Here is a 27718-nt window from a genome sequence, read left to right as displayed (position 1 = left end):
TACGTTTTTCACAGAAAAGTGCCAGTCAATCAGGAAGGGAAATCCCTCACTGCTGAAATGCTGGTAGCAGCTGCAGGGACAGATCTGCACAGCTCAGACACAGCCCCAGGGAGGCAGGGACATTCCCGTGCTGTCCCTGAAGCTGCAAGGCCAATCTGGCCACACTGGGAGCCTCTGTGCCTGCCCAGCTTGTAGTCCCTGGGCTGTTGGCACATGGCCAGTGGCTGTCCAGTGCCATCCCCCTGAGTGGCACTGATCTCTAGGGAAACCTGGACCTGTCCTCAGCCAAAGTTCTGCCATCAGGACCCTGTGGACATTTCCTCAGTTCCATTCCAAGAGCAGACCAGCACACCAATGACATCAGAGCACTTGTCCATCTGGTCAAGAATCGTCCATGGGGACACTCTGCTCTCTCATCTCTGGGGCACTGCACAGGAAAATCTTCCTGGGCCCTGCAGCTCCTTGGACAAGTTCCAGGAATGCAGTCACCTGAGATGTTTGCCCAACTGGCCCACAACACATCTTTGCTGGATCTGTAGTGTCCCTGTGGAAAGAGAGAACCAAAAGCCTTCATTAATGTTGTGGAATGTCAAACATAAATTGAAGCCATGGACAGCTCTGAGGAACTACTTCTCAGAGGATTTTCACTTCTTGGACACCTCAAATGCTGAAAGTCTTCCTGGTGCCCCAGGCCCTGGGTAAACAGGGCTCATCAGAAATGCAGGCAGGGGACCAACATCCCCCCCCCTGACTGGGCACCTCTGTTTGCCCAGTTTGATCCCAGTGGCTGCCTGGGGACAACACCAGCTCCTCCACAGCCCTGAGCATGGGCACATCCTGCTCTAGGCCATTGTTGGCCTGGGCCCAGGGCCAGGGCATTGCAGAGACACTGAGTGGGGACAAGGGCCCTGGGGAGCTGTGGGCAAGTCCCAGACAGGGACAGGGCTGGAATGGGAACCTTGTTGGAGATGGGGTTCCTGGCACCCCCATGTGTGGCAGCTGTGCAGAGCAGGACCCAGGAGCTCTGGGAAGGCACAATGGCTGCACGTGTGACAGGATGAGGCTCTGCCAGGGCAGGGCATATTCCCACCTGGACTCCACCCTGGGGCTGAAAGGGAAACAATGGGGTGCTGTGTATGTGGGAAGTGCCACACCTGAGTAATTCCCCAAGCCTCAGCCTCACCTTCAGGTGATTACAATCTCTGGGGGCTGGTGGAAGATGGATTGTGTTGGAGCAGGGATTCACCTATCTCCAGCTCCCTGCCCAAGCCCTTGGCCCCTGCAGATTCCTGGGCCCTTGCAGGGGCAGCTGCCCCATGCAGGAAGCTGCAGGAATGATGGGTGAGGGGGCTGGATCCGTGCCACAGGTGGGATGGTCTCTGTGCAGGGCTGGGCTTGGGGCCAGGGGTGGGGGCTGTGCCAGGCTGGGCTTTGGCCTGGGGGCTCTCAGGGAGGGCACAGGGAGGAGTCCTGGAAGGGATAAATGTTCTCCTTACCTGGCACAGCCTCAGCCAGCACTGCCAGTGCTAGAGGAAGATGAAGGTGGCTGTGCTCAGCATGGCCCTGCTCTTCTCCATCCTGCTGTGCCCCCTGTCCAGGCCAAGGGGGGGCCCCAATTTCATGGTGTCCCCACATCTCATCCTTTGTAGCTTCCCATCCTTGGTGTCTTCTGAAATCTCCCTGGGATCTCCTCTTTGTCCTATCCAGGGTCTATGAATGCCCTCCCACTGATTATTCCCAATTGCTTTCCCTTTTTTCCCCTCAGTCCCTTCCTTTTCTCCCTGGCCACTGCAGTGCTGTCTCCTGGCATCATTCCTGGATTCACCTGGCACTCACAGACCCTGTCCCAGTCTTGTCTTCTCCTCCTCTGTCCCACTTCTTCTGCCCACTCCAACCCCCTCTGTTTCACTCCCATGTTCCTACACTGCAATTCCTTTCTCCCCTGCATCCCACACAGGGCCCCTTCCACATCCCCAGCCCAGTCCCTTGACCTCCCCAGTTCACTCCAGTTCAGTGTCTTTGGGTCCCTCCTGCCTCACCCCAACCCCTTGCAGGTCCTGAATTCCCATCCCTTTTCCTGTCCCCCCCCCCCCCCCCCCCCTTTGGTCCCTGCACCTTAGTTGCCCCACAGACCCACATGATCCAATCCAGAACCATGGTTTGTTCTCCTTTCCCAGGCACTCCTGCAAAAAACTCAAAATGATCGGTGGGAGTAGAGGTTGTTGTGGCATTGGAGGGCATCCCCTCAGAGAATTTGGGGTGGCAGTTCAGTCCCCCCACACCTTGCTGGTACCAGGCACATCCCAGTGATCACTGAGGTCTCCTGATTTCTCTGCAAATGGATTTAGACAATTTTGAGATCCTGGAGACACCTCTGGTGGGTACCATGAGTTCTGCCAGTGTCAGTCCTTCCCGTTGCATGGCCACCACACCCCAGACTATCCCAGTCCGTCCCAGCACAACCCAGTGCACCCCTACTGACACCCCAGACAACACCCCTGCCCCATGGATCTTTCCCAGGGACCCCATGCCCAGGGTCCTGCATTGCATTCCCATCCCTGTCACCCCAGGAGCCCCTGGATGACCCAAGGTGCAGCCCCTGCCCCAGCTGTGCCTCTGGGCCAGGACCCCAGAGCTCCTGGGCAGGAGCACAGCAGCTCCTGCACCCCATTGCTCCCACAGGCCCCCTCTCCAAGGACGCCCCTGCTTTCCCCTTTCCTCCCAGTCCAGCCTAGAGACCCAGTGTGTCTCTAGTACATCATTTTTGTCCCCAGCCCCCTGTGGCTGCAAAGCTGGTGGGTCCTTTGTGGCAGAAGTGCCTGACTCTTGCTCTCCATGGGTAGGTCAGCAGTGCCTGCAGAGAGAGGGTTGGGACAAGGCCCCTCTCCTGTCCTGGTGGCTCCTGGTGGGTCACGTTCTGGGCTCTGTGTTTTAGGATTGAAAGAGTTGGTGACATCCATGTGCAGCCTGCTGCAGAGGCATCAGGGGATGATCATCCCTGAATGACTGCCCTGTGTTTCCTTGTGCCCTGAGAAATTTCTCTTGAATGATCAATAAACCCCTTCAGCAAACCTATAGCTCTGTGTGTGTGTCCATGTGTCTGGATTTCTACAGCCATGGCATTCTGCTGGCCAGGGCATTGCAGAGACCCTTTGTGGGGACAAGGGCCCTTGGAGAGCTGTGGCAGGTCCCAGCCTGGGGCAGGGTGACATTGGAGCCTTGTTGGGGATGGGGTCCCTGGGACTCTTTGTGTGCTGCAGCTGTGCAGAGAGGGACCAGGAGCTCTGAGAGGGCAGAGTGGCTGCAGCTGTGACAGGGTGAGAGGCAGGGCAGGGTGTATTCCCCTCTGGAATCTGCTCTGGGGCTGCAGACAGGACCAGTTTGGTGCCTGCGGGGTTGGGAAATGGGGTGCTGTGGATGTGGGAAGTGCTACACCTGAGCAATTCCCAAAGCCTCAGCCTTGTCTGCAGGTGATCACCATCCCCATGGCCTGGAGATCCCAGCTGTGTGGCTGATCCTATTGCCCATGACCCCACTGCTCTCCCCGTGCCATATTTGGGGCTGGGTCAGCTCTGGAGTGTCCTGCAGGGAAAGCTCCGGGACAGGAGGAGCCCTGGGAGATGCAGGGATCTGACTCTGGGGCACTACTGGAGGATGGATTGTGTTGGGGCAGGGCTACAATTGCCTTTGGCTCCTTGGCCAAGCCCTTGGCCCCCAGAGGTCCTCAGGCCCTTGCAGGGGCAGCTGCCCCATGCAGGAGGCTGGAGAGATGCCAGGGAAGGGGCTGGATCTGTGCAGCAGCTGGGATGGACTCTGTCCAGGGCTGGGCTTGTGGCCAGGGCTGGGGGCTGTGCCAGGCTGGGCTTTGGCCTGGGGGCTGTTGGGGAGGGGGCAGGGAGGAGTCCTGGCAGGGCTAAAGGTGCTCCTGCCCAGCTGCAGCCTCAGGGAGCTCTGCCCAGTGTGAGAGGATGATGAAGGTGGCTGTGCTCAGTGTGACCCTGCTCTTCTCCATCCTGCTGTGCCCCCAGTCCAGGCCAAGGTGAGGCCTGATATCATGATCTGGCCCTGTAGCCTCCCATCCCATCCTTTTGGCCTCCTCAGACATCTCCTCCCCAGGTTCTCCTCTTTGTTGTATTGTTCAAATGCCTTCCCACTGATCATTACCAATTCCTTTTTCTCCCTTTTCCCCCTCAGTCCTTTGCCTTTCTCCCTGGCCACTCAGGGCTCTCCTGATGCCCTTCCTGGACTCATTGCCTGCTCCCAAACCATCTTCCACTCCTGTTGGTTTTCTCCTCATCTGTCATGTTCTTTCCTTCTCCATCCAGCCACTCCCTTGCAATCCCATGTCCCAGAAATTGGATTTCCTCTCTTCTCCCCTTCATCCAAAAGGGCCCCTTCCCCACCCTCAGCCCAGTCCCTTGGGCTCCTCAGGTCACCCCACTTCAGTGTCTTTGATCCTCCTTGGAGATCCTGAATTCCCATCCCATTGTCTCCACCTCCACCATGATCCCTGCACCCCTTTTCCCCCACAGCCCCACAAAACCCAATCCAGGGAAAGCCTTTGTTACCCTTTCCAGGTACTTGTGCAAGGGACTGAAAATGATCTCTGGGAGATGAGTGGGCTGCTGGCATGGGAGGGCATCCTCTCTAGGAATTGGGGGCAGCTTGGTCCTATTGTCCCTTGATGGCTCTAGAAACATTCCAGGGACCTGCAAGGTCTCCTTGTCCTTCTGGGGATGGATTTAGAGAATGTTGTGATCCTGGAAACACTGCTTGTGGGTATCATGAATTCTGCTGGCCTCAAACCCTATTCCCACATGGTCCCCATAATCTTGGCAATCCCAGTCTGTCCCAACACAGCCCAGTGCACTCCTACTGACACCCCAGACAACACCCCTGCCCCATGGAATTTTCCCAGGGAACCCTTTTCTCCAGGCCCTCTTGTGCCTTCCATCCCTGTCACCCCAGGACCCCCCCGGATGACCCAGGGTGCAGCCCCTGCCCCAGCTGTGCCTCTGGGCCAGGACCCCAGTGCAGGGGCAGGAGCACAGCAGCTCCTGCACCCCATTGCTTTCTACAGGTCTTTTCTCAAGGACCCTCTTCCTTTACACTTTCCTTCCAGTCCAGCCCAGTACCCCTCAGGGTGTCTCTGAGTCCTTCTTGTCTCAAGCCCCCTGTGGCTGAAAAGCTGGTGTGTTGTGTGACAGAAATGCCTGACTGCCTCTGTGGCTCACTAGGTGAGCAGTGCTTGCAGAGAGAGGAGTGGGGATAAGGATGTTCTCATGTACAGTGGAGACAGAAGGGTTCAGTACATCCACCTCAGGGTACACAAACAACTGTAATTGCATTTAAATGTCTCGTTGAGAGAGTTGTTTGGGGGATGGTGGTCAGGGCTTGTCTGTCCTGCTTGGCACAGCCCAGGCAGGGCTTGCACAGCCACATTCCACACTCCATTTCCACCCGGAGCCACTGGTGCCTCTGAGTTCTGCTTCCCCAGCCCCAGGGATGCTCTCCTTGTCTTCCCATTCCCCCAGGGTCTCTGGGCAGGGATGGCCTCAGTGGGGGCTGCTGACATCCTCAGCACCTTGGAGGCTGCTGCTGAATTTCACTGCTCCAGGGGCTTGTTCAGCCTTTAGCTCTGCAGTTCAGGAATTCAGTGCTCATGTGTCACCAGTGGTCGAGGTCTCTCTTCCTTTTGGGGTCTTGCTTCCGATGAAGGCTCTGGGTCTTCCTCAGTGTTTGCTGTGTGACCTCTCAGGTGGTGCAGGAGCACTGAGCTTAGAGTTACATAATTAAATATATGTTCCCAAAACAGGCCTTATTCCAGTGTCCAGTGTTTTGGAATCATGCTAATTTGGCTCCATTCAAGGTCAAAAACCTATTTCTAGACACTTGTTCTTAGACCTGTACCCTTCCCATCCTGCCTCCCACCTAACATCTGGAGGATGATTTTTTTCTGCTTTGTTTAACCATTTCCTTTATCTCTTTTTGCTTTATAGCAATTAAATACAATTTTTGATTAATTATAATGGAACAATTTTGCCAATATTGTTACAATTTAATTAGCACGAATACATAACAGAGATGAGCTGAGCAGCTGCTCTGTTGCAGCCCGAGGGCTCCGCGCCGGCAGGAGCAGGGCGGTGCTGCTGCACCCAAAGCCACTGTGAGCCGGGACAGAAAACAGCCCGAGGCTCCAGCTGCTTCTCGTGCTGGGACCGTGCCCTCAGAACTCAGCTGGGAAGGAGTTCAGGGCCGGGCGAGCCCCGGGCTTTCATCTCCTTCTGGATCGCCCCTGGGTGGTTTTTACCCTGGGGGAGAAACTGGTGCCACTGTACCGTGTTTGGTGAGTGGGGATTTCTCTTTTCTCTGGCATTTTGGGTCTTTTGTCCCAGAAGTGTGTGGGGTAAAGTGTGACAATTTAGTATCTAACAGTTATTTACTTTTTTTTTCCTTACCTTGTGGACTTAGTGTTTGTTAATAAACTGCTGGAGTTTTTTCACTTTCATCTATTAAGATTAATTTCCTATTCTTGGAAAGGGATAATTGGAACCCTACAGAGGAGACAACACTCCCTCGAGAGTGCCCTCTTTTAAATCATCTCTCCAACTAAGATACCCATCCCTGTGGCCTCCTGCCCCCTCACCCCAAGTGACTCCAGTGCTTCTTCCAGTCCATCCCAGTCTCCACCAGTGTCCTCACAGTCCTCCACAGTAGCACCAGAGTCCCTCCCACTTCCTCTCAGCCCACAGCCATTCCATTCCCAGTCCATTCCCAGACCTCCACCCACTCTTCCAGTGCCCTCCCAGTGCCCCTCCAAATCTCCCCCCTTTGTTCCAGTGTCCCCTCCAGTTCCTCCCAGTCTGTGTCAAGTCCTTTTCTGTTCAATCCCAAACCTCCATACTCTCTCCCAATGCCCCAATCTAATCCACTTCAGTCTCTCCCAGTGTTGCCCTACTCTCTCCAATTCCATTCCCAGTCCCTCTTAATGCCACACTACCCCTCTCCCATCTCTCCCAGTTCCCTCCAGCTGATCCCAGTGTGTCTCCACTCTCTCCCAGTGCCCCCCAGTGTGTCCATCTTACTGTGGCCCTCGAGCTCCCAGCCCAGCCCCAGGAGCCTGCTCTGCTCTGTGATGGATTTCTACCCTACCAAGATCCAGCTGAGGTGGTTCCAGGGCCAGCAGGAGCTCTCAGGGCATGTGGTGGCCACTGACCTGGTCCTCTATGGGGACTGGATTTTTACAAGCTCCTGGTGCTGCTGGAACCCCTCCCCCAGTGCGGGGTCACCTCCAGGTGGAGCACGTCAGCCTGGAGCACACCTGAGCCAACACTAGGGCATGGCCTGGACCCTGCAGTGCAGGGGGAGCTGGGAGCAATTGGGAGGGAGTTTGAGATAGCCTGGTTTAAACTGGGAGAGGGGTTTGATGGTCTGGAAGGGCTGAGAAGGGGTTTGAAGGATGCTGGGGAGGGTGGAATGGTGTTCTGGGGGTTCTACCAGGGTTTGCAATGAGGTTGGTTGTACAATGAAAAAGACTGGGAGGGTTTTGGTGAGTCCTGATGGGGCTGGGAAGGGTCTGGGAGATAGTTTGGGAGTCCTGGGACAGTGGGGGCCAAATGGGAGGGGGTTATGGTTTCTTGAGAGGGACTGGAGGGTTGTTGGTGGGTCCTGTGGAACCTGGGAAGAGATTGGGAGGAGCTTTTGGAGGGCCTAAATTGGCTGGAGGTGATTTGAGGGGTGCTTAGAATGGCTTGGGTGTCTGTGAGAGGTTTTGGGGGCTCTGGATCCCCAGAGGTGCTGCTGGACACCGCCTGCAGCAGAGAGCTGATGGGGATCAGAGACTCCGTGCTGGGCTTTGTCTTCCTGCCTCTGGGGCTCAGCTTCTACCTGAGCAAGAAAGTGAGTGGGGGGTCCCAGAGCGTGTGTGCTCCCCCAGGGGCTCCCAGCTCGGTGTCACTCACTTTTCTGTGCATTCAAAGCTCCAGACCCAGCAGTGGCTGCAGCCCCTCCCTGTGGTCTCAGCCATGCCAGGAGCCCCCGCTCTGTCCCCCGTCAGATGTTGGGGGGGGTTGTGTGCCTCCCCCTGCCCTGCTGTCACTCTGCCCCAGCCCAGCAGCTCCCACTGTTCCCAATAAAGCTTCCCAATTCGTCCCGGTTCCGTTTATTTTCGGGCGGGACTGGGGAGGGACTTGGGGGGACCCCGAAGGGGGATCGTGATTGGGCGGAGAGTGGGTTCCAGGTGGGGAACAGCGGGTCCTGCGGGTCTGCCCGGCAACCGGTGAGTCATCAGAGCTGCTCACCTTGATTGGCTGAATCTTCTTCATGGCATTGTCTGATTGGCTCAGGAGAGGGCAGGGTGCTGAGAGAAGGAACAGGAGAGATCCCGCCCCGAGCACCGAACGGGAACAACAGACCCAGCCTGGGCACAGGGAGGGAATTTATTACCAACCAAATCCCAGCAGGAGAAGGAGAAGGGAAAGAAATCTCTACAACTCCTTCCCCCCACTCAAAGGGTGATCACCATAGCTCTGCCCAACGGGGGCCACGTGTTTCGAGGTGTCCCCACGGGTTTTTTGGTGTCCTCGTGTTTTGGGGTGTCCCTTGTTGTGGGGTGTCCCTCCGGCTTTTGGGGTGTGTCTGTGTTGTGGAATGTCCCTTCGGTTTTGAGGTGTCCCTGTGTTTTGGGGTATCCCTTCGGTTTTGGGGTGTCCCTGTGTTTTGTGGTGTCCCGTGTTTCAGAGTATCACTATTTTGGGGCTTTTGGGGGGTTCCCCCGGGTTTGGGGTGTCCCCGTGTTTCGGTGTCCCCCCTGTATTCTAGGGTGTCCCTTCAGATTTGGATTTTCCCCGTGTTTTTGGGTGTCCCCTCCATTATTTTGGGGTGTCTCCGTGTTTTGGGATGTCCCGTCCAGAATGGGGGTGTCGCTGTGCTTTTGGGTGTCCCATGTGTTGGGGTGAACCGTATTTTGGGGTGTCTCCATGCATTTGAGTGTCCCGCCTTGTTTTGGGGTGTCGCCCCGTATTTTGTAGTGTCTCCGTATTTTGGGGTGTCCCTGTGTTTTGGGATGTCCCCTCGTTTTTCGGGGTGTCCCGTGCTTTGGGGTGTCCCCTCCATTATTTTGGGTTATCCCGACTTTTGGGGTGTCCCGGTGTTTCGGGTTGTGCCGTTTTTTGGGGTGTCCCCCCGTGTTTTTGTGTCTCCCCCCAAGTTTTGTGGTGTCACGCGTTTTTCGGTGTCCCCCCGGGTTTTGGGGTGTCTCCGTGTTTTGAGGTGTCCTCCCAGATTTGGGGCTTCCCGGTGTTTTGGGGTGTCCCCTCCATTATTTTGGTGTGTCCCTGTTTTTTGGGGTGTCCCGTGTTTTGAGGTGTCCTCATGATTTCGCGTGTCTCGTCTTTTGGGGTGTCCCGTGTTTTGGCGAACCCCTCCATAATTTTGGAGTGTCCCTGTTTTTCGGAGTGTCCCGTGTTTAAAGGTGTCCTCATGTTTTTGCGTGTCTCGTTGTTGTAATGAGGTATAGGGGAATGATTCAGCATACCTCTGTCCGTCTCTTCCGGTTGGTCCCTGGCTCCCTGTCCTTCTTCCTGTCCTGTGACCTTCCCCTGTGACCTTGTAACCTACCTAGAGTTCCTGTATTCTGAACCCAGACCCCCTGTGTCCTTACCCCATTGGCTGCCATCCAAGGCCACTCCCATTACCCTCTCCTGAATACCCCTCTCCCAGAGACAATCTGCCTCTTTCCTGCAATATCATCGCCATGAAATAAACCTGAGACCTGAAAGAGCCTCTTTTGTATCCTTCTAACTCATGCAGATACTTTGTCTGATCCTAAGTAATTAGGAAAAAGACACAGTAATCTTAGCAGGTGGCGCCTGACGTGGGCTTACTTTTAAGACCCTATTTGCCTGGAAGTCCGAGTTTTTTTGACTTTAAAAGGCCGTCTGTGCTGGTCATCTACCTCTGTGACTTCGGAGCTGCTTTTACCAACCCTGAGCACAGGAGGACGAGACGGAGAACTCCTCTGAGTGACTAGAGGAGCCGTTTCTGGGTTAGAACTTTCGCTGAGTTACTGGTGGGACCGCACCTCGTCTGAGAGAGGTAAGTGAACCCCAATTTAGCCCCGAGGTACGGGGGGGGGTTTAGACGGGGTGGATCCAGGCCCGTGGGGGGGGGGGGTGTACCCCGCGGGGTGGTAGCGGCGGCGGCAGTTACAGTGCGGAGCAGGGAGCACGTGCGCGGTGTTGCGCAACCCGCCAGCATTACACGTGCTCAGCCAAGCTCTGCCTGGCGTGTCCTGCCTTATTGCTGTAAGCACAGGCGCGGGGCATTCCCTGAGGAGGGTTTCCCCGGGAACGGCTGTGTGGCCATAACAGCAGCCACGTGTTGTGACAAAGCCCAGCACCCCCACACAGAAACACCACCTGGGTTTGCGACTAACTGCTATTGTGTAACTTTTGCAAGAGTAAGGGACTTGTGCATTTTGTTTTTATAACATCGGAATGGGGGGAAAATCTCTGCACAGCAAAGGAGTATTATTTCTCAGCTTAAAGCAATGTTAGATGCACAGGATGTTGTAATTTCTAAGAAACAGATTGGAAAGTTTGTTAGCTGGTTGTCTCGAGAAGTTAAAGAATTTGAAAATCAAAATATTAATTCGATTTTATTTTGGGACACTGTTGGAAATTTATTAACTTCTAAAATACAGAAAGGTGATACCACTGCTGCTTTATTTTTGCCTATATTTTTAAATGTTCACAAACAATTATCACAATTAGAAAACAATGATCTACCACAGGAAAATTCTTTAAAGCCCTCTTTACCTAATTCGGAACCTTCTGTCCCTAAATTAAAAAGTAAATTAGAAATATCTCAAGAAACTACTAATTCTAAAGATCCCCCGAAATATACAGACTTAAAAATTTCTGAACAGCCTGCTACAAACTTGCTTCTGTATCCATCTCCGTCAGCCTTGCCTTCTGAGCATACTAATTTAGAAAATCACCCTTCTCTAGTGCAGACAGAGAAACCTGTAGTACCTTCTTACATTATGCCTTTTTCTCTAAATAATCCGTTCCTACATCCAGCACCTATACCTCAGTATTTTTCTGGCTGTTTTAACCCATTCTTCCAACCTTGTAACCTTACACCGTCTCCTAACCCTTCTATTCACACTGGGAGGGAGGAGCCACACCCCGGAGCAGGAGCGGGAGGGGGAGGGGAAGCATGTGTCTCAGTTACACAGCCACAGACTGCAGAGGCACAGAATCAATTAACCCCTAACGTACCAGTTAACCCTGAACCTGACCGTATTTTGGATTCAGCCTCGGTTCATTATGTAGGTAGAAATAATGGTAGAAGAAGCTACCAACCATTATCATACCAAGACCGGAAAGAGATTTGTAAATTACAGCACCAGTTTGGGAGACAAAGTGAAATATTTAAAGGCATTTTAAAAGCAACTTTTACATCAAATGAACTTGTTCTGCATGATTTAAAGGACCTTTTCAGGTGTTTGCTAACCCCAGCTGAATATGAATTATGGTCTAATATTTGGAAACGTTCCTTAAGCAGTCTTTTAATAGAGCTTCACCAAAATCCTTCACATTCTAAAGATTCTGATAATAATGAACTTACATTAAATCATTTATGTGGGGAGGGGGAAATACACTGCCCTGAAAAGCAAACTAAATTGTTGTCTAAATTTATTTTGGATAATGTTTGTAATGCTGCTGAAAACACCTTTATCAAATTGCCAACGGTTGAAGTAACTAGTAGTTATGTTAATATTAAACAATATTCTTCTGAGACTTTTTTAAGCTTTGTAGATCGCTTAAAGGCACAGGTGGAACGACAGGTGCATAATCCAGCCATGCAGGCAGAACTGATTAGAGAATTAGCAGAGAAAAACGCCAATCAAGCTTGTCGGAGAGTCATCCTCAGTCTGCCACTATACCCAGAACCAACTCTAGCACAGATGATAGAAGCCTGCACGCACAGAGCAGAGATGTTCAGTACTCCAGAGAGGACCCCGAGTCCAGCACCACCTGAGCCTTCAGCACCTGAACCACCACAGATAAAGAAGCCGCAGATGTCATCACAGCAGCTGAAAAACATCACCTGTTTCCAGTGTCAGCAGCAAGGACATATGGCTAGAGACTGTCCTCAGAACAGGAAACACAATAAATTCAACAAACAAAAAAACTAGAAATGAGGCGCAAGCCTGTTATAAACACCATAACGCGCCAGGATATAAATTCTGCAGGCTATACTCTAGCAAAAGACTCTCCCTTAAAAATAAAGGGGGAGGAGGGGATGGACAATGTGGGTATAACAGATAGTGTAAATGTTAAATGTTCTCTTGACCAAGTCAGGCAGTCTTGTGGCCGTGTTAGGCTCCAGACTACCAAAGGTTTTCATTTCAGATCTGCTGAGTGGACTATCATCCTGGTGGACGTTTCAAGCCCCCTAATTGATAGGATGGTTTGCCACACAGAGCGTGAGTATTTTGTTGTGGGAGACACAGCACACACACCTTTAGAACTTGAGATAGCACCTATGATCATAAAGGGAAAAATATCCAGTGTTATCATATTAGCACGATGCTCTCAGCCACCTTTCTATTTGCGTGAGGGGCAAGTTCTGGCCCAAGCTTTTCCTATTCCAGCAGATATCACAGCAGATGATAAGTCACCAGAGGTTTACTGGGCAGAGATGGTACGTGAAGAAAAGCCTTCCCTAGCATGCAACCTGACACATAAATCAGACCATCTACATGTGCAAGGTGTTCTGGACACAGGCTGAGATGTAACCATTATACCTGAAAGGATGTGGCCTTCACAGTGGGAATTGCAGCCTGTGGCTGGGCAAATTCAGGGTATAGGAGGAGTTAAATTGGCTAAAATAGCAAAAAGCATTGTGCAGATTGAGGGACCGAATGGCAAATTGGCCAGTGTTCGTCCGTTTGTGATTGATTACAAGTGTCCCTTGTGGGGAAGAGATGCCATGTCACAATGGGGAATTAAAATGATAATTCCAAAAACTCCTCAGGATTTTTAGAAGCAGCCACTGTGCAGTGCCGGGTCCAGAAGCTAACATGGCTAAATGATACACCTGTCTGGACCACTCAGTGGCCATTAAGAAAAGAAAGGTTACAGGCACTGGAAAAACTTGTAGAGGAGCAATTAGCAAAAAACACATAGAAGAAACAACAAGCCCCTGGAATTCTCCAGTCTTTGTATTAAAAAAACCAGGGAAAGACAAATGGAGATTGTTACATGACATTAGGGAAATAAATAAAGTAATTCAAGACATGGGATCTCCCCAACCTGGGATGCCTTCTCCAACTATGTTACCTAGAGATTGGCAATTGGCAGTATTAGACATTAAAGATTGTTTTTTTCCAAATCCCATTACACCCTGAAGATGCTCCCAGGTTTGCATTCTCAGTACCATCATTGAACAGAGAGGCTCCAATGAAGAGATACCACTGGAAAGTGCTTCCACAGGGTATGAAGTGCAGTCCTGCTATTTGCCAGTGGTATGTAGCTTCATTGTTGTCTCCTGTGCGTGCACAGAGAAAAGACGCAATAATACTACATCACAGGGATGATGTCCTGTTGTGTGCTCCTGATAACTTCATACTCCAAAACACGCTTGACCTAGTAGTTAAAGTTTTAACCTCTGCTGGATTTCAATTACAGGACGACAAGGTTCAAAGGATGCCGCCTCGGAAGTATCTGGGCCTAGAGATCACTGCCAGGACCATTGTTCCACAGAAATTAGAAATTAATTGTAATCCCAAAATTCTAGCAGACCTCCACTCTTTGTGTGGTTCATTGAACTGGGTAAGACCTTGGTTAGGCCTCACTACTGAGGACTTACAACCCCTTTTTAATTTATTGAAAGGGGAGAGAGAGCTGGTTTCTCCCAGGGAACTGACACCTGAGGCAAAAGGTGCAATTGAAAAGGTACAGAAAGCTCTGTCTGAGAGGCAGGCTCACCGCTATCAGCCTGAACTGCCTTTCAATTTCATTGTTTTGGGGAAACTGCCACACTTACATGGTTTAATATTTCAGTGGGTTGAGGGGCAGAGAGACTCACTCCTAATCATAGAATGGGTCTTCCTCTCCCACCAAAGATCCAAAACTATTACACAACCACAGGAGCTTATGGCTCAGTTGATTCAAAAAGCAAGAATGAGGCTGCATGAACTCTCCGGTTGTGATTTCACATGCATACACCTGCCAGTTAAACTTTCTGGGGAGGGAAAGAATTCTCCTGAAAGGCTGACAAAAGAGATGTTTGAACATCTGCTACAAAGCAATGCCAGCCTCCAGATATCTCTGGATAGCTACAGTGGACAGATATGTGTTCACAGCCCAGCACATAAGTTGTTTAATGAGGAATTCCACCTCATCCCTCATGAGAAGAGGAGCAGGAGACTGCTCGAGGCACTCACAGTGTTCACAGATGCATCAGGGGCCTCATAAGTCGGTGATGACTTGGATAAATCCCCAGACACAGCATTGGGAAGCTGATGTTGAGTTTGTGGAGGGGTCACCCCAAATTGCAGAACTGGCTGCAGCCGTGAGAGCCTTTGAGAAGTTCTCAGAGCCTCTTAATCTGGTAACAGATTCAGCTTATGTTGCTGGGGTAGTGTCTAGAGCGGAGCAGGCAGTGCTTAAAGACATTGATAATGAGCAGCTCTTTAGGCTGCTGTCAAATCTAATCTATTTGGTTTCACACAGAGAGCATCCCTTCTATGTGATGCATGTGAGGTCACACATGGACTTGCCAGGTGAGATCACAGAAGGGAACCGTATGGCAGACACTCTTGCAGCTCCAGCTGAAAAGGCATGCCTTCCTGACATCTTCCAACAGGCAAAGCTGAGCCACCAGCAATATCACCAGAATGTACCAGGTTTGGTCCGTCAGTTCCAGCTAACACGGAGTCAGGCTAGAGCCATTGTGGCCACCTGTCCCAGCTGCCAGCTCCAGGCCATGCCATCGCTGGGCACAGGGGTTAACCCTCGGGGCCTTGGCAGCTGTGAGGTGTGGCAAACAGACATCACACACATTCCTAGCTTTGGACGCCTCAAATATGTTCATGTGAGTATTGACACATATTCAGGTGCAGTTTACGCCTCAGCTCACGCAGGGGAAAAGGCAGCACATGCAAAACAACACCTAGTACAAGCTTTCTCAGTTCTCAGGATCCCTAGAGAAATAAAAACAGATAATGGCCCAGCATACATATCCAAGGAGTTCCTGGAATTCACCCAGCAGTGGGGAGTAAATCATAAAACAGGCATCCCATACTCCCCTACAGCCCAAGCTGTGATCAAACGCACACACCAGACACTCAAACAAGTTCTAGCTAGACAAAGCAGTTCAACTGTGTGGATGTCTCCCCAGCAAAAGCTCTGTAAAGCTCTGTACACAATCAATTTCTTGAATTGTTCATTTGAAAAGATGAGTCCTCCTGTGGTCCGTCATTTTAACAGTAGTAAACAGTTTAAATTTTCTCAGCACCCACCAGTGCTGATTAGGGATCCAGAAACATGGAAAACCAAGGGTCCCTATGAGCTAATAACCTGGGGAAGGGGTTATGCATGTGTATCCACTCCCTCAGGCCCTCGGTGGATTCCCCAAAAGTGGGTTAAACCTTTTGTTCCCAAAACTCCAGCTACAGCAGAAGAGGATGAGAAGCAAGTAACAGTTGCTTTGAAAAGAAGACGCCTCAGAGGAAAAGAAAACAAAAATTTCATGAAGGAATACCCTCCAACAGAAAGAGACTAATAACATGTTTTAAAATATTTGTTTTTCCTTTTAGAAAAAGGCTTCCCTCCAGTTAACCCTGTGAAGAACCTCATCAAAGTTGTCTTCTTCTTAACAAAAATCAAACAATTGGTTCAATGAACTGTTTAAAAGCCGGGGGTTCTCAGGGTGGTGGACTTCTATTGTAAAACAATTTTGTTATTCTTTGTTGTTATTTTCCTTGTAATAATGGCATTTGGGATCTTATGTCATTTAATTTTAAGGCCATTAATGGTATCATTCCTTCTACCTCAGTAGACAATCATATAGAGATGACAAATATAAAACCATCTAACCCTCCTTCTTATTACAAATGGTGGGCAAAAAAATAATTCGGATTAGAATTAGTTTAATATCACCCCCTACTTAAAAAAACAAAAAACGAGGCGATGTTGTAATGAGGTATAGGGGAATGATTCAGCATACCTCTGTCCGTCTCTTCCGGTTGGTCCCTGGCTCCCTGTCCTTCTTCCTGTCCTGTGACCTTCCCCTGTGACCTTGTAACCTACCTAGAGTTCCTGTATTCTGAACCCAGACCCCTGTGTCCTTACCCCATTGGCTGCCATCCAAGGCCACTCCCATTTCCCTCTCCTGAATACCCCTCTCCTGGAAAGAATCTGCCTCTTTCCTGCCATATCATCGCCATTAAATAAACCTGGGACCTGAAAGAGCCTCTTTTGTACCCTTCTAACTCATGCAGATACTTTGTCTGATCCTAAGTAATTAGGAAAAAGACACAGTAATCTTAGCATCTCGTCTTTCGGGATTTCCCGTGTTTTGGGGTGTCCATGTGTTTCTGGGTGTCCGCCCGGGGTTTTGGCGTCCCCGTGTTTTGGTGTGTCCCGAGTTTTGGGTTGTTCTCCAGTGTTTTGGAGTGTCCCACCCAGATCTGGGTTTTCCCCGTGTTTTGGGGTGTCTTGTGTCTCAGGGAGTCCCCTGTTTTGGGATGTCCCCTTCATTATTGGCGGTGTCCGCCAGCCTCTGCCGGAGATGGCGCTGCGAAGGCGGGCGGTCGCGGGGCGAACAGGTCTACCTGGCTCCGGTTCCTTGCCGGCCTCCCGTGGGGTAAACCTTATGCCTGACTCCCCCATAGTCCTCACCACCACCCTACTGCCGGGTAGACCTTTTACCCTCCGCCGGTCTCAGTCTCTGGCGGCTAACGGCGGGGTAGACCTGTTGCCGTCGGTCCCCCTTACCGCTCAGCAGAGGCGCCGTGTCTCGTCCATCCCACGAGTGGCCCGCTTGCCCTGGCCCGCCCGTCGAGCATGCCTTCGCCACGCGCCCTGCACGTCCCACAGGCCCCGTGCACACGCACCGCGCTCACACTCCTGCTCACCCCCGCTCTTCCCCCTCCCCGAAAGCCGCTCCCTCAATGCGCCCGACCTGCGCCGCTGTCCCTGCCGGCTCCACACTGCAGCGGCCGCTGCCGAGCTCTGCCAGCCGCTGCCCCAGCCCCAGCCCGCTCTGCTGACATCCTGCCCGCATCTCGCTTCCCCAGCCGTTCCCGGAGAGGAGCCGGCAGTGTTCTCAGGCCCCCTCCCTGTGCCCGAATAGACAGCAGCCCGGCTCCCACACTCACTTCTGCATCGCTCACTCCCTCAGCCGTCCGCCGCGCTGCCGCCTTGCCGCAGCCTTTGCCGAGGCCGAGGCCGAGAAGGAAGAAATGCCACCAGACCAAAAAGCTCAGAGAGAGCTGAACAGAAAATTTCATTGAAAAGGAACAGACTGCGCCGATCCTCCTGCTACCACTCTCAGCCGGCCGCAAGCCCTGCTTCTGCACCAGGTACTCAGCCTGCTCGCCATGCAAGACCCCCTCTTCTCCCTGCCGGGAAAAGTTTGAAATTGTCACCGGGGTGGCTGATGGTGGAGGGCGGAGCGCCCCCAACCGACAGTGGGCAGGGACGGGGAAACCCTGAAAGTGGCGTCAGTAATGCTGATGGTGGGGGTGGGTTCACCACCCAGCATCAATGGCTGGCTGTGAAAGACAGGCGGGGGGGGCACGGACGGGGAGAGGGCATGAGAGAGGGTGGGGGGGTGTGCGCGTGCGTGCGTGTGCGTGCGTGTGTGTGTGTGTGTGTGCCACCCCGCCACAGCCTCCTCTGTTGGGTGGGAGGAGGCGGGGCGAGTTGTGCCTGGGACCGGAGGCTATGTGACGAGTTCCGCTGCATATACATGCTACCCCTCCCTGTGCTGTGGCCCGTGAGGTTCTATTTGTCGTGAAATCGGGTTTGCCAATAGAGACAGGGCTGCTAGAAAGCCATCTGCGTCCGAGGCGTTATGATGCTGTGGGGTTACCCCAGCTCCGGGATAGCACGAAAATACCTGGTCTACCCGGCTCCAGGAGCGGCCGACCGGCCGGCGGTGTCCGGAAGCCGCCGACAGAGATGGCGCTGCGAAGGCGGGCAGTCGCTGGTGTTATAAATGAGCACAAGGGGCCATACTCAAAACCAATTTGAAAAATTTATTGATTACAGACGGCAAAGGAAAAATTGCAGCGCTGGGTGGCAGGGAGTCTCCGCTCCACAAAACTGCCACCATCTCCCCCAAAGTTTGTTCTCTTTTCAGTCCCCTGATTTCCGGGTGCGTGTCGTTTCTACGGACTTTTGTGCACGTTCCTCCGGTTGCTATGGGGTCTTCCGTTGTCAGCGTTGACCCTTGCAGTACCCTGTGTTTTCTTGGAGAATTACTAAGACGTTTGGTTATTGTGTTAGCCTAAGCAATCAGTAATCACATACCCACAGACCAGCCCGCATATCCGGGTTTCAAGATAACTTATCTTACAACGAACAAAAAGGTCACCATTCTCTCACAATCCCCCCTTTTTCGATTCGCCTATTTTTGTTTGTTGTATCTCTGAAGCTTTTTTCTGCTACGTTCTAAGCAATCCTCAGTTTCAACACCATCTAGAGGCTCATATTTTGCCCGTATCAGCATAAGGTGGGCAGCTTCTAATCTCCCCTTTACAATATTAATTAATTTGTTAAAAATACAGGGACTGAATGTCAATCCGATTACCAGTAAAACTAGAGGTCCAGCTATAGTAGATAAAAGGGTGGTTAGCCAAGGGGAATGATTGAACCATGATTCATACCAACTTTGTTGAGCCTCTCGTTCCCTTTTTCGTTGCTCTAGCTGTTTTCGGAGCTCAGCCATAGTGTCTATGACTATGCCGGTATGATCTGCATACGTGCAGCACTCTTCCCATAAGGCTACACATAATCCCCCTTGTTGTAAGAACAACAGGTCCAACCCTCTACGATTTTGCAACAATACTTCTGATAAAGACCTTACTGATTTTACCAGGCCATCAATAGCCTTTTCAATTCTATTTAGGTCTTCATCCACTGACATTCTCAGATCCCTCATCCCTTGCTGCTGGTTTACTAGGGACGCTACTCCGGTACCGATCCCGGCCCCTCCAACACTCAGTAATACCACTACAGTAAGAGCTGTGAGTGGCTCCCTTTTGCCCAGGTGATGTTCTGGGGTGACGTGACGGTTATACACATACTCCTTTTGATTTTGACCAGGCACACCCACAACCCCAGGTATCGAACAAAGGATCCAATGTTATATTAAAACTGGGGGCTCCTGAGGTGACTTTCGTTTGGATAGGTGTGTCTGGAGACTCCCATCTTATTAAAGACCACCTGAAGGGTTCATGTGATTGCCTGTCTCCCTGTATCAACATCATGTTCATCCATATTACACATACCCCCAGAACCAGATGAGATCCATTGCCAGAATGAGTTTTTCTTATTTTTATCCCTATCGTTCTCCCCGTTTCCTCCTCTTCGACCCTGTTCCCTTAGGACCTTAGGTGCCATATCCACCTTTTCCTCATCCTGGCGAATCCTTTCTTTCCCACATCTCATTCCTCTGCCTCGCCCGTCAACTCGGTTGCTACGAGCTACAAGGTAAACCATCTTCTCGGCAGCAAGGATGTTCTTCAGGGACAGGATGAATTTCTCTCTCCCACTTATTCCTTTTGGAGCTCCAATTTGTTTCTTTTAGTGGAGGGATATCGCACCGGAGCTTTTTTTTTCCTCTTTCGGCACCTTACTTCTAGGATATCCACAATGTATGGAAAAAAGGGTTCGTTAGGATGGCAACAACAAAGATCGGGGTTCACTCCCTTTGAATATATCTGCCACCAAGATGCAGATCCTACTTTTAGTTCCCGAGCTGCCACATTCTGGTTCAATACCCAGGTAATCAGTTCCCGCTGCTCCTCCCAACAAGGTTGACAGACACTTTTAGGAGCCCTCCCTCTCTGGCAGTGGATCCACCACAGCTCTTTACAAATTTTACAAGAAAAACACACAAATGGGTAACAACTACAATCTAGCCAGCTACACCTTACCCTTATATCTCTATGATTAACATGCCCCTCCCCATTCCATAATTGAGATTTATATTCCAATCTAATAGGTCGATAATATGGTTGTTGAGCAAGATCTTCTAAGCATTTACAATATTCTGGGGACTCCGAGTGTCCTATTAGTTCTTTTTATAACACCCAGTTTTCCCCCACCCAGATATCCCCTGAGTCCATTCGGCGGTATACCAAAATTCAGTCTCCCTTCAATTTTCGACACGGTCTCTCAGGACTGTGTCTTTCTCTTTAAAGTTAACTTCAAGTCTCCGGCTGCACCCTTTACCTCCCAACCAGAGTCCTTGGTGAATTTGGATGGGTCTACCGGTCCTTTTATTCGACTCGCATGAGTCCACCCCCTTTCTGTGGTGCGTATCACCGTGTCCGTTGTAAGTAGCACCAAATAAGGTCCTTCCCACTTGGGTGTTATCGGATTTTCTTTCCAACTCCGGATCAATATCCAGTCCCCGGGCTGTACCTGGTGTTAGAGCTACCAGGTACTTATTGATATAAATTTCATAACATTTCAAATGGGGAAAGCCACACATCCGCTCGGGGTTGGGTTCGGATGTTCAGCAAGGCTAGTGGAATACATTTTCCATCCTCTAGCATCCATTTTCCTGACTTCTCCTTAACCCCCATTTTCCTTAATTTTTCCTTTTCCTCATTAGTAAAAATTATGTTAGTACTTTCCTCATTATGTACTTTTTGGTTTTCTTGCCCCCCCTTTTTCTTTTAGGACCATCTCTCTTAAGACTACCTACTTAGCTTCTTGGTCTGCTGCATTATTTCCTCTGCTTTTGAAATCTATCCCCCGTTGGTGTCCTTTTAAATGGACCATGGCCACTCTCCTAGGTCCCCTCAAAGCCTGCAATACTTCAACTATTAGCTTCTGGTGCAGTAGGTCTTTCCCCTGTGAATTGATCAAGCCCCTTTCTTCCCATAATTTTCCAAAGGTATGTACCACCCCAAATCCATATCTGGAGTCAGTATATATTGTCCCTTCTTTTCCCTTGAGGAGTTTTAGGGCTCTTAATATGGCATACAACTCGCATGCTTGTGCAGACCAAGATTTATCTAAAGTACCTGACTCTATCACTTGCAGGTCGGAACCCCCCACAATTGCGTATCCCGATCTCCTTCTTCCTTCAATCACCCTAGAGGATCTATCTACAAATAATCTTTCACCATCTTCTAACTCCTCTTCCTCCAAATCAGGCCTAATCTTTGTTTGCTCTTCAATGGTTGCTATGCAATCGTGGGTTAGGGGTTGATGTTCCGGTTCCCCATATAAAAATGCAGCTGGGTTCTGTAAGGTGGTAGTTTCTAGTGTTAAATCGGGGGCTTCTACTAGAATGCCCTCATACTTTAAAAGTCTCGCATCAGAGATCCATTTGTCTGCCTTTTGTTGCATCACACTCCGAATATTATGAGGAGACATCACCTTTAGGCTACTATTAAAGGTAATTTTTCTAGCTTCTTGAACCAATAGAGTGCATCCCGCTACAATTTGCAAGCATGTGGGCCACCCCCTACTCACTGGATCTAAAATTTTTGACAAATATGCCACTGGCTTCTTCCTCCCTGCCCAGTCCTGAGTAAGCACCCCAAAAGCAATACCTTCTTCTATGTTCACAAATAAAAAGAATGGCCTCCTTAGATCGGGGAGGCTTAGGACTGGGGCATGGACCAGGCTCTCTTTTAACTCCTGGAGTTTGTCTGTGTCCTCTTGGCTCCATTTTAATAACCCTTCTTGTGTTAATTTGTAATACAAAAATCTGGCCTTGCTGCTATAGTTTTCAATCCACTGTCTACAATACCCAGTAAGTCCTAAAATTTGGCGAATTTGTCTTTTATTCTTTGGTATTGGCAATGCCACAATTGCTTGGATCCTTTCGGGATCTATTCTCTTTTCTCCCCTTCTCAAGTAATGTCCCAAATACTTGACTTCCTCCTCCACAAATTGAAGTTTGGCTTTGGAAACTTTCAGCCCTTTAAGTCCCAGAAAATTCAATAGCCGGATACTTTCTTCTCTCACGTCCTCCTCCAATTTCCCTGCCAGCAATAGGTCATCCACATATTGTATCAGGGTCACCCCCGGCCTAGTTTGATAATCTTGTAAGATCTGTTCTAGTGCCTGTCCAAACAAGTTTGGAGATTCCGTAAACCCCTGGGGTAACACTGTCCATCTAAGCTGTTGTCTTCTTCCTGTATCAGGGTCTTCCCATTCGAAAGCAAAGTAATCCCGGGTTGCTTCATAGAGGGGACAGGCCCAAAAGGCATCCTTTAAGTCCACTACACTATACCATAAATTATCAGGTCCTAGCTTGCTCAAAAGGGTGTAGGGGTTTGCTACTACAGGAAACCTCGCTATGGTCCGTTTGTTTATCTCCCTCAAATCATGTACTAGACAGTACGACCCATCCGTCTTTTTGACAGGAAGTATAGGTGTATTGTAGGGAGACATACAAGGCTTCAGCAGCCCCCTATTTAGTAGTCTTTCTATCTCAGGTTTTAGTCTCCTCCTTCCTTCTGGGCAAATAGGGTATTGTTTTATTCTCACGGGGACCTCAGGATTCTTAATTTTCACCGTGAATGGGGCTATTTTCAGTTGTCCAATGCTTCCTGGGTTGTACCACACATCAGGATTTATTCTGTCCTCATCCTCTTGTCTAAGGGGGCAAAGCCTAATTTGTAATTCCTTTTCCACTACTTCTATTTGAATTCCTAATTCTATGATCATGTCTCTTCCTAATAGGTTATAATCAGATTCTGGTACTAGTAAAAAGTCCCCTATTCCTATCTTTGATTGTGATTCCACAGTCACCCTTTTTATCACCCTTACTTCAAAAGGTTCTCCTTTTGCCCCCACCACAGTGGCGGTTTCTTTGGACAGGGTGCATCCCTTGGGCAAAAATTGAATGGTAGATCTTTCTGCACCCGTGTCAACCAGAAAGGTTATCTCCTGGTCATGGGGACCCACTCTCAGTTTTATCAAGGGCTCTTTTTGTTGTTTCCGGGTCCCCATTAAATAGAGCCCCTGACCCCTCTAATCTGCTTTGAATTCTATCTCATCTCTAATTCGAACTCGACATTCCCTCTTGAAATGTCCCCTCTTTCCACAATAAAAGCACACCTTCTGGTCTTGCCTCTCCCTCGAATCTCTCAGACCCCCAAACTCTCTTATACTCTGTTTTTGCATCTTTCCCTGATCTTGCCCTCTACTTTCCCGCACCGCTATGGAGGAGGGGCTACCATAGTCTCCTCAGCTCGACCCCTCTTCTTCTTCTCCTTATTCTCGCTAGATTTTTCTGTTAGTTTAAAAATAAACACCTCTGGGTGGCTCACCCACACCTTAGCATATTCACTCTCCTCCAGGTGAAAAGGTTTCTTTGTATTTACCCAAATGTTTAGTTTTTGCTTCACCCAGTCTTTGGAAGACCTTAATACTGGCCAAAACACACCCTTTGAGATTTCCTTTCCACCCCATATCTCTACACAATAGTGTATCATCCTAGCCTTATCCTTCCCCCCTGTGTCCGGAAAATGTTCCCAATTATCTAATAAAAACCCCAAGGAACTGTCCCTTGGTACAGGTGGGAGTTTAATCCCTGCAGGAGGCTTACTCTTCCCCTGCCCCATTCCTCCGGAGTACCTTCATTCGCACAAAAAGTCACTTTCGCTTCCCCTGTTTTGTGGCCCACTCCCTCGCGGGTCAATGGGAACCGCACTACTAAGGGTCTGCACTCGCTTGGGGAATCTGGCTGCCAGTTCCCCTCTCAGTCACACACCACGTCGCCGCACTCCGGGATCCCGACCCCACCCGAACGGATCCCCTTTTACTTACGCGTCCCGCGTCTTCGTCCGGACTTTGTGCACAAAATTTAAGGGGTCAACCGGGCCCTTTTCTCCTTTGCTTTTGCCTTCTGGTTTTAGGTTCGTCGGTCGAGGTGGGAGCGAGGGCTCCCGTCCCTCGGGACCACCAAGAGGATGGGGCGCGCCTTCCCACAGACGGGAAATCCCCCTTACCCAATCTCGATCCGAGTCACGGCACCAAATTGTTATAAATGAGCACAAGGGGCCATACTCAAAACCAATTTGAAAAATTTATTGATTACAGATGGCAAAGGCAAAATTGCAGCGCTGGGTGGCAGGGAGTCTCCGCTCCACAAAACTGCCACACTTTCCTCCAAAGTTCGTTCTCTTTTAAGTCCCCTGATTTCCGGGTGCGTGTCGTTTCTACGGACTTTTGTGCACGTTTCTCCGGTTGCTATGGGGTCTTCCGTTGTCAGCGTTGACCCTTGCAGTACCCTGTGTTTTCCTGGAGAATTACTAAGACGTTTGGTTATTGTGCTAGCCTAAGCAATCAGTAATCACATACCCACAGACCAGCCAGCATATCCGAGTTTCAAGATAACTTATCTTACAACGAACAAAAAGGTCACCATTCTCTCACAGCTGGGCGAACAGGTCTATCCCGCTCTGGCGGCAGTCGTATTTCAGCAGTGGCTGGGTAGACCTGTTGTCCTTACCGGGCCCGGAGGTTCACCGATGGTCCCTGTTTCTGGGTGCTGCAGCTGCGTCATCGTAAGAGAAGGCGCCCACCGCCGCGCCCCCTCGGTCACGTACGATTTGTTTTCTCTCTGCTCATGGCTATTTTGGACAATGGCTCTCTATGTGAAAAACATTCCTTCTTTCATTTTATAGTTCTTTCAGTCCTGTCAATGTCATATTTTTTATTTCTGCTTGGTCTCAAAGATGAGCCTTTCTTTGATAATACAATCCTGCAGTGCCGAAGGCTGGAGCCCAGCCTGAGTTACCTGAGCAGGAGCAGAGCTCTGAACTGGAATCCAAGCATCAACTGCACCTTGCAAGGGCTGCCTTTTAACCAGGGGTTGTTTTGGTTTGGTTTGGTTTGGTTTTGTTGGTTTATTTTTACTTCAGAAAGATGAGTCTGATTTTATTTGAGTGAATGACAAATGTTCCGCCTCTACAACTGAATTTCTCTATAATCGAGAACTATTATTTCTAAACTGTTTTTTTTTAACTAATGAAACTTTTTGTTCAACTCTTTCACATGCAGAGGCAGCCTGTGCCTTTGCAGGCAAAGTTAAGCTGCTTCAATAGCAACTAAAGGAAAATTGCTCTATTCAGTAAAGGGAGCAGACTGCAAGAACAAATTTTATTAAGAATATTAATAAAAAGTCAGCAATGGAAGCCGTGTTTCTTGCCAGGGAATCCAGCCATTGATCTCACAGGAGGTGACTGTGGTGGCTTCAGCTCTTGCTCTTCTTGGCCTCTGTTCCCTTCAGACAGAGCTGTTAATCCTTACTAGCATTTCTTTATGAATGGACTTGCATGACATTTCCAGAGCTGCTGGTCAGCAAATGTTTGCTGAGTGCATGCTGGTTTGCTGTCAGTGAGTAAAACAGCCAAACAAGCTCACACTGCTCCCTCTCTCTTGTTTCAGCCCATCGTGCACGTTTATGTGCAGTCCATTGAAGGAATATTGAAGGTGGGTGCTCTTCAACACCAGATCTCCATGGGGAAGCCTGAACAAATCCATGGGGAGGTGGATCCCTCTGGCTCTGGAAGGCTGAATCTCCCTGTGTCCATCAGCAAATCTCCTGAGAGCTGCTTCTCTCCCTCTCTTCCCAGCAAATGAGCAGCCCCCTGTCACCTCTCCTGCCACCTCTTCAGTCACCTGCTAGAACAGAGACTTCCAAACTTCCCCTGGAGGCAAAGGTAACCCAGCCCATCTCTGCCAGGGCTTCTGGTGAATTACAGGAGATCTTTCTGCTGAGCAGAAGTTCAGTCTTGGCAGGAGGAGCCTGTCTGGAATCCAGCCTGAGCTCCCTGGCCATAAACAGTGCTGTGAGTTGGAAGCCAAACCCCAAACTGCACCTTGTCTGGGCATCCTTACAGACAGCTCTTTTGATTTTTTTCTTTTTAACTTCAGTACAAGGAGTCTAAATTTATTTGTTTGAATCACAGGTATTCCTGTCCCTTGAGAACTGGCTTAGAAGAATTGGGAACAATTATGTCTAACAAAAAATTTTGGTGGTTTTGTTTGTTTGTTTTGTGTTTTGTTTTGTTTTGTTTTGTTGGTTTTGTTTTAACTAATGAGGCTTTAGACACAACTCTTATATGCAGAGGCAGCAACCTGTGCCTTTGCAGGCAAGGCTCAGCTGCTTCAACAACAAGTTAAGGAAAGTGCAGTTCCCTAAAGGGAGCAGACTGCAGTAACATATCTATTGAAAAATAGTGATAATAAGGATAATAGTAATAATAATGATAATGATAATAATAATAATAATAAGGAGGAGTAGTACCAGTAGTTTGAAATGGGAACAGTTTTCCCTGACTGCCAGTTTCCAGAGTGAAGACAGACATCTCAGAGGAGGAGTTGACAGTGATGGTTTCTGCTCTCTCAACTCCTTGTCTCCATTATTAACTCCCCCTCAGACAGGCCTTTTCATCCTTATTTTATTGTTAATACACTAGCAAGACATTTTGAGAGCTGTTGGTAAGCAAACCTGCCAATTCCTAAGAAAACCCAAACTCCTTCTGTTTTCCTCTTTCCTTTTTCAGGAAATAAATACTGAAATTGATGAGCCATCCACTGAGGAAATGTTGAGGGTAAGTGCTCTTATAAAGAAGATCTCTGTGTTTGCTTATGTTTTGCATATATTAAGGAAATAGGTGGGGACAAAATACATTTTGAGAGCTGTTTCTCTCCCTCTCTTCCCAGGAAATGAGCAGCTCACTGCCACCTCTCCTGTCACCTCTTCAGTCACCAGCTGGAACAGAGACTTCCAAACTTCCACTGGAGGCAAAGGTAAACCAGCCCAATTTTGCCAGCAGAGTCAGGCAAGAGGTGCAGCCCCACAGCTGAGCCTTCTCACTGTGTTTAACTTCATTTCCTTTTCTTCTGATGCTCCAGTCCATCAGCTGGGATTCACTGATTGGTGTGCTATTGGAAACCTTGAGAAGCTGACTAAAAATGGTGGAAATGAGCAGTGGAGAATCAAGGTTGAGAGCTATTTGGGGCTCCTTGTTGCTGCCACAGTTCCCTGGTCATCCTGATTTCAGATGATCAGAAATCTGCTAGGTGCTGTGTTATTGAAGGTTAAAATCTCTGCCAATTAAAAGTCTCTCTCCCTTGAAGCCTCTCAGCTTTGGAAGTGTTGTCTAGTTGAGACACTGGCAAGAATTGGTACAGGATATAGCCAGGTTTTTAAGAACATTATATGTGCGTCATATTCATGAATTTCCTTCTCTTGTCCAGAGCATCAGAAGCTTCATTCCAACCTGAGAGGAAACATGTGGTGCTGCCACCACTCCTGGCCATGCCTGCTGCACAATGTGCACCAAACTCGATCATGACAACCAAAAACAGACTCACAACTAAGACTGACAACCTGGACCTGCCTGCCATGGATAACCCTGCCAGGAGCCAGGGTCTGCCTGCCATGGATAACCCTGCAGGAACCAGGGTCTGCCTGCTATGGATAACCTTGCCAGGAGCCA

The 27718-nt window shown here is 49.8% G+C and overlaps 1 protein-coding gene and 1 long non-coding RNA gene across 2 annotated transcripts in view; one reads left to right on the top strand and one right to left on the bottom strand.

Annotated features, from left to right (window-relative positions):
• LOC306816926 (uncharacterized protein) overlaps positions 1-27718 on the bottom strand; it is a 172076-nt gene that overhangs the window by 83609 nt on the left and 60749 nt on the right. The gene's annotated exons all lie outside the window — the stretch shown is intronic.
• On the top strand, positions 25657-27037 carry LOC306816932. The gene is made up of 4 exons (XR_013777815.1): positions 25657-25703; positions 25847-25933; positions 26780-26827; positions 26940-27037. It is a non-coding gene; the product is annotated as an uncharacterized lncRNA (long non-coding RNA).

Source organism: Erithacus rubecula, assembly GCF_903797595.1.
Source record: "Erithacus rubecula genome assembly, contig: scaffold_98_arrow_ctg1, whole genome shotgun sequence".
In the NCBI taxonomy this organism is placed as follows: Eukaryota; Metazoa; Chordata; class Aves; order Passeriformes; family Muscicapidae; genus Erithacus; species Erithacus rubecula.
Note: the sequence above shows the minus strand (reverse complement) of the source record. Positions and strands in the feature narration are given on the sequence as shown.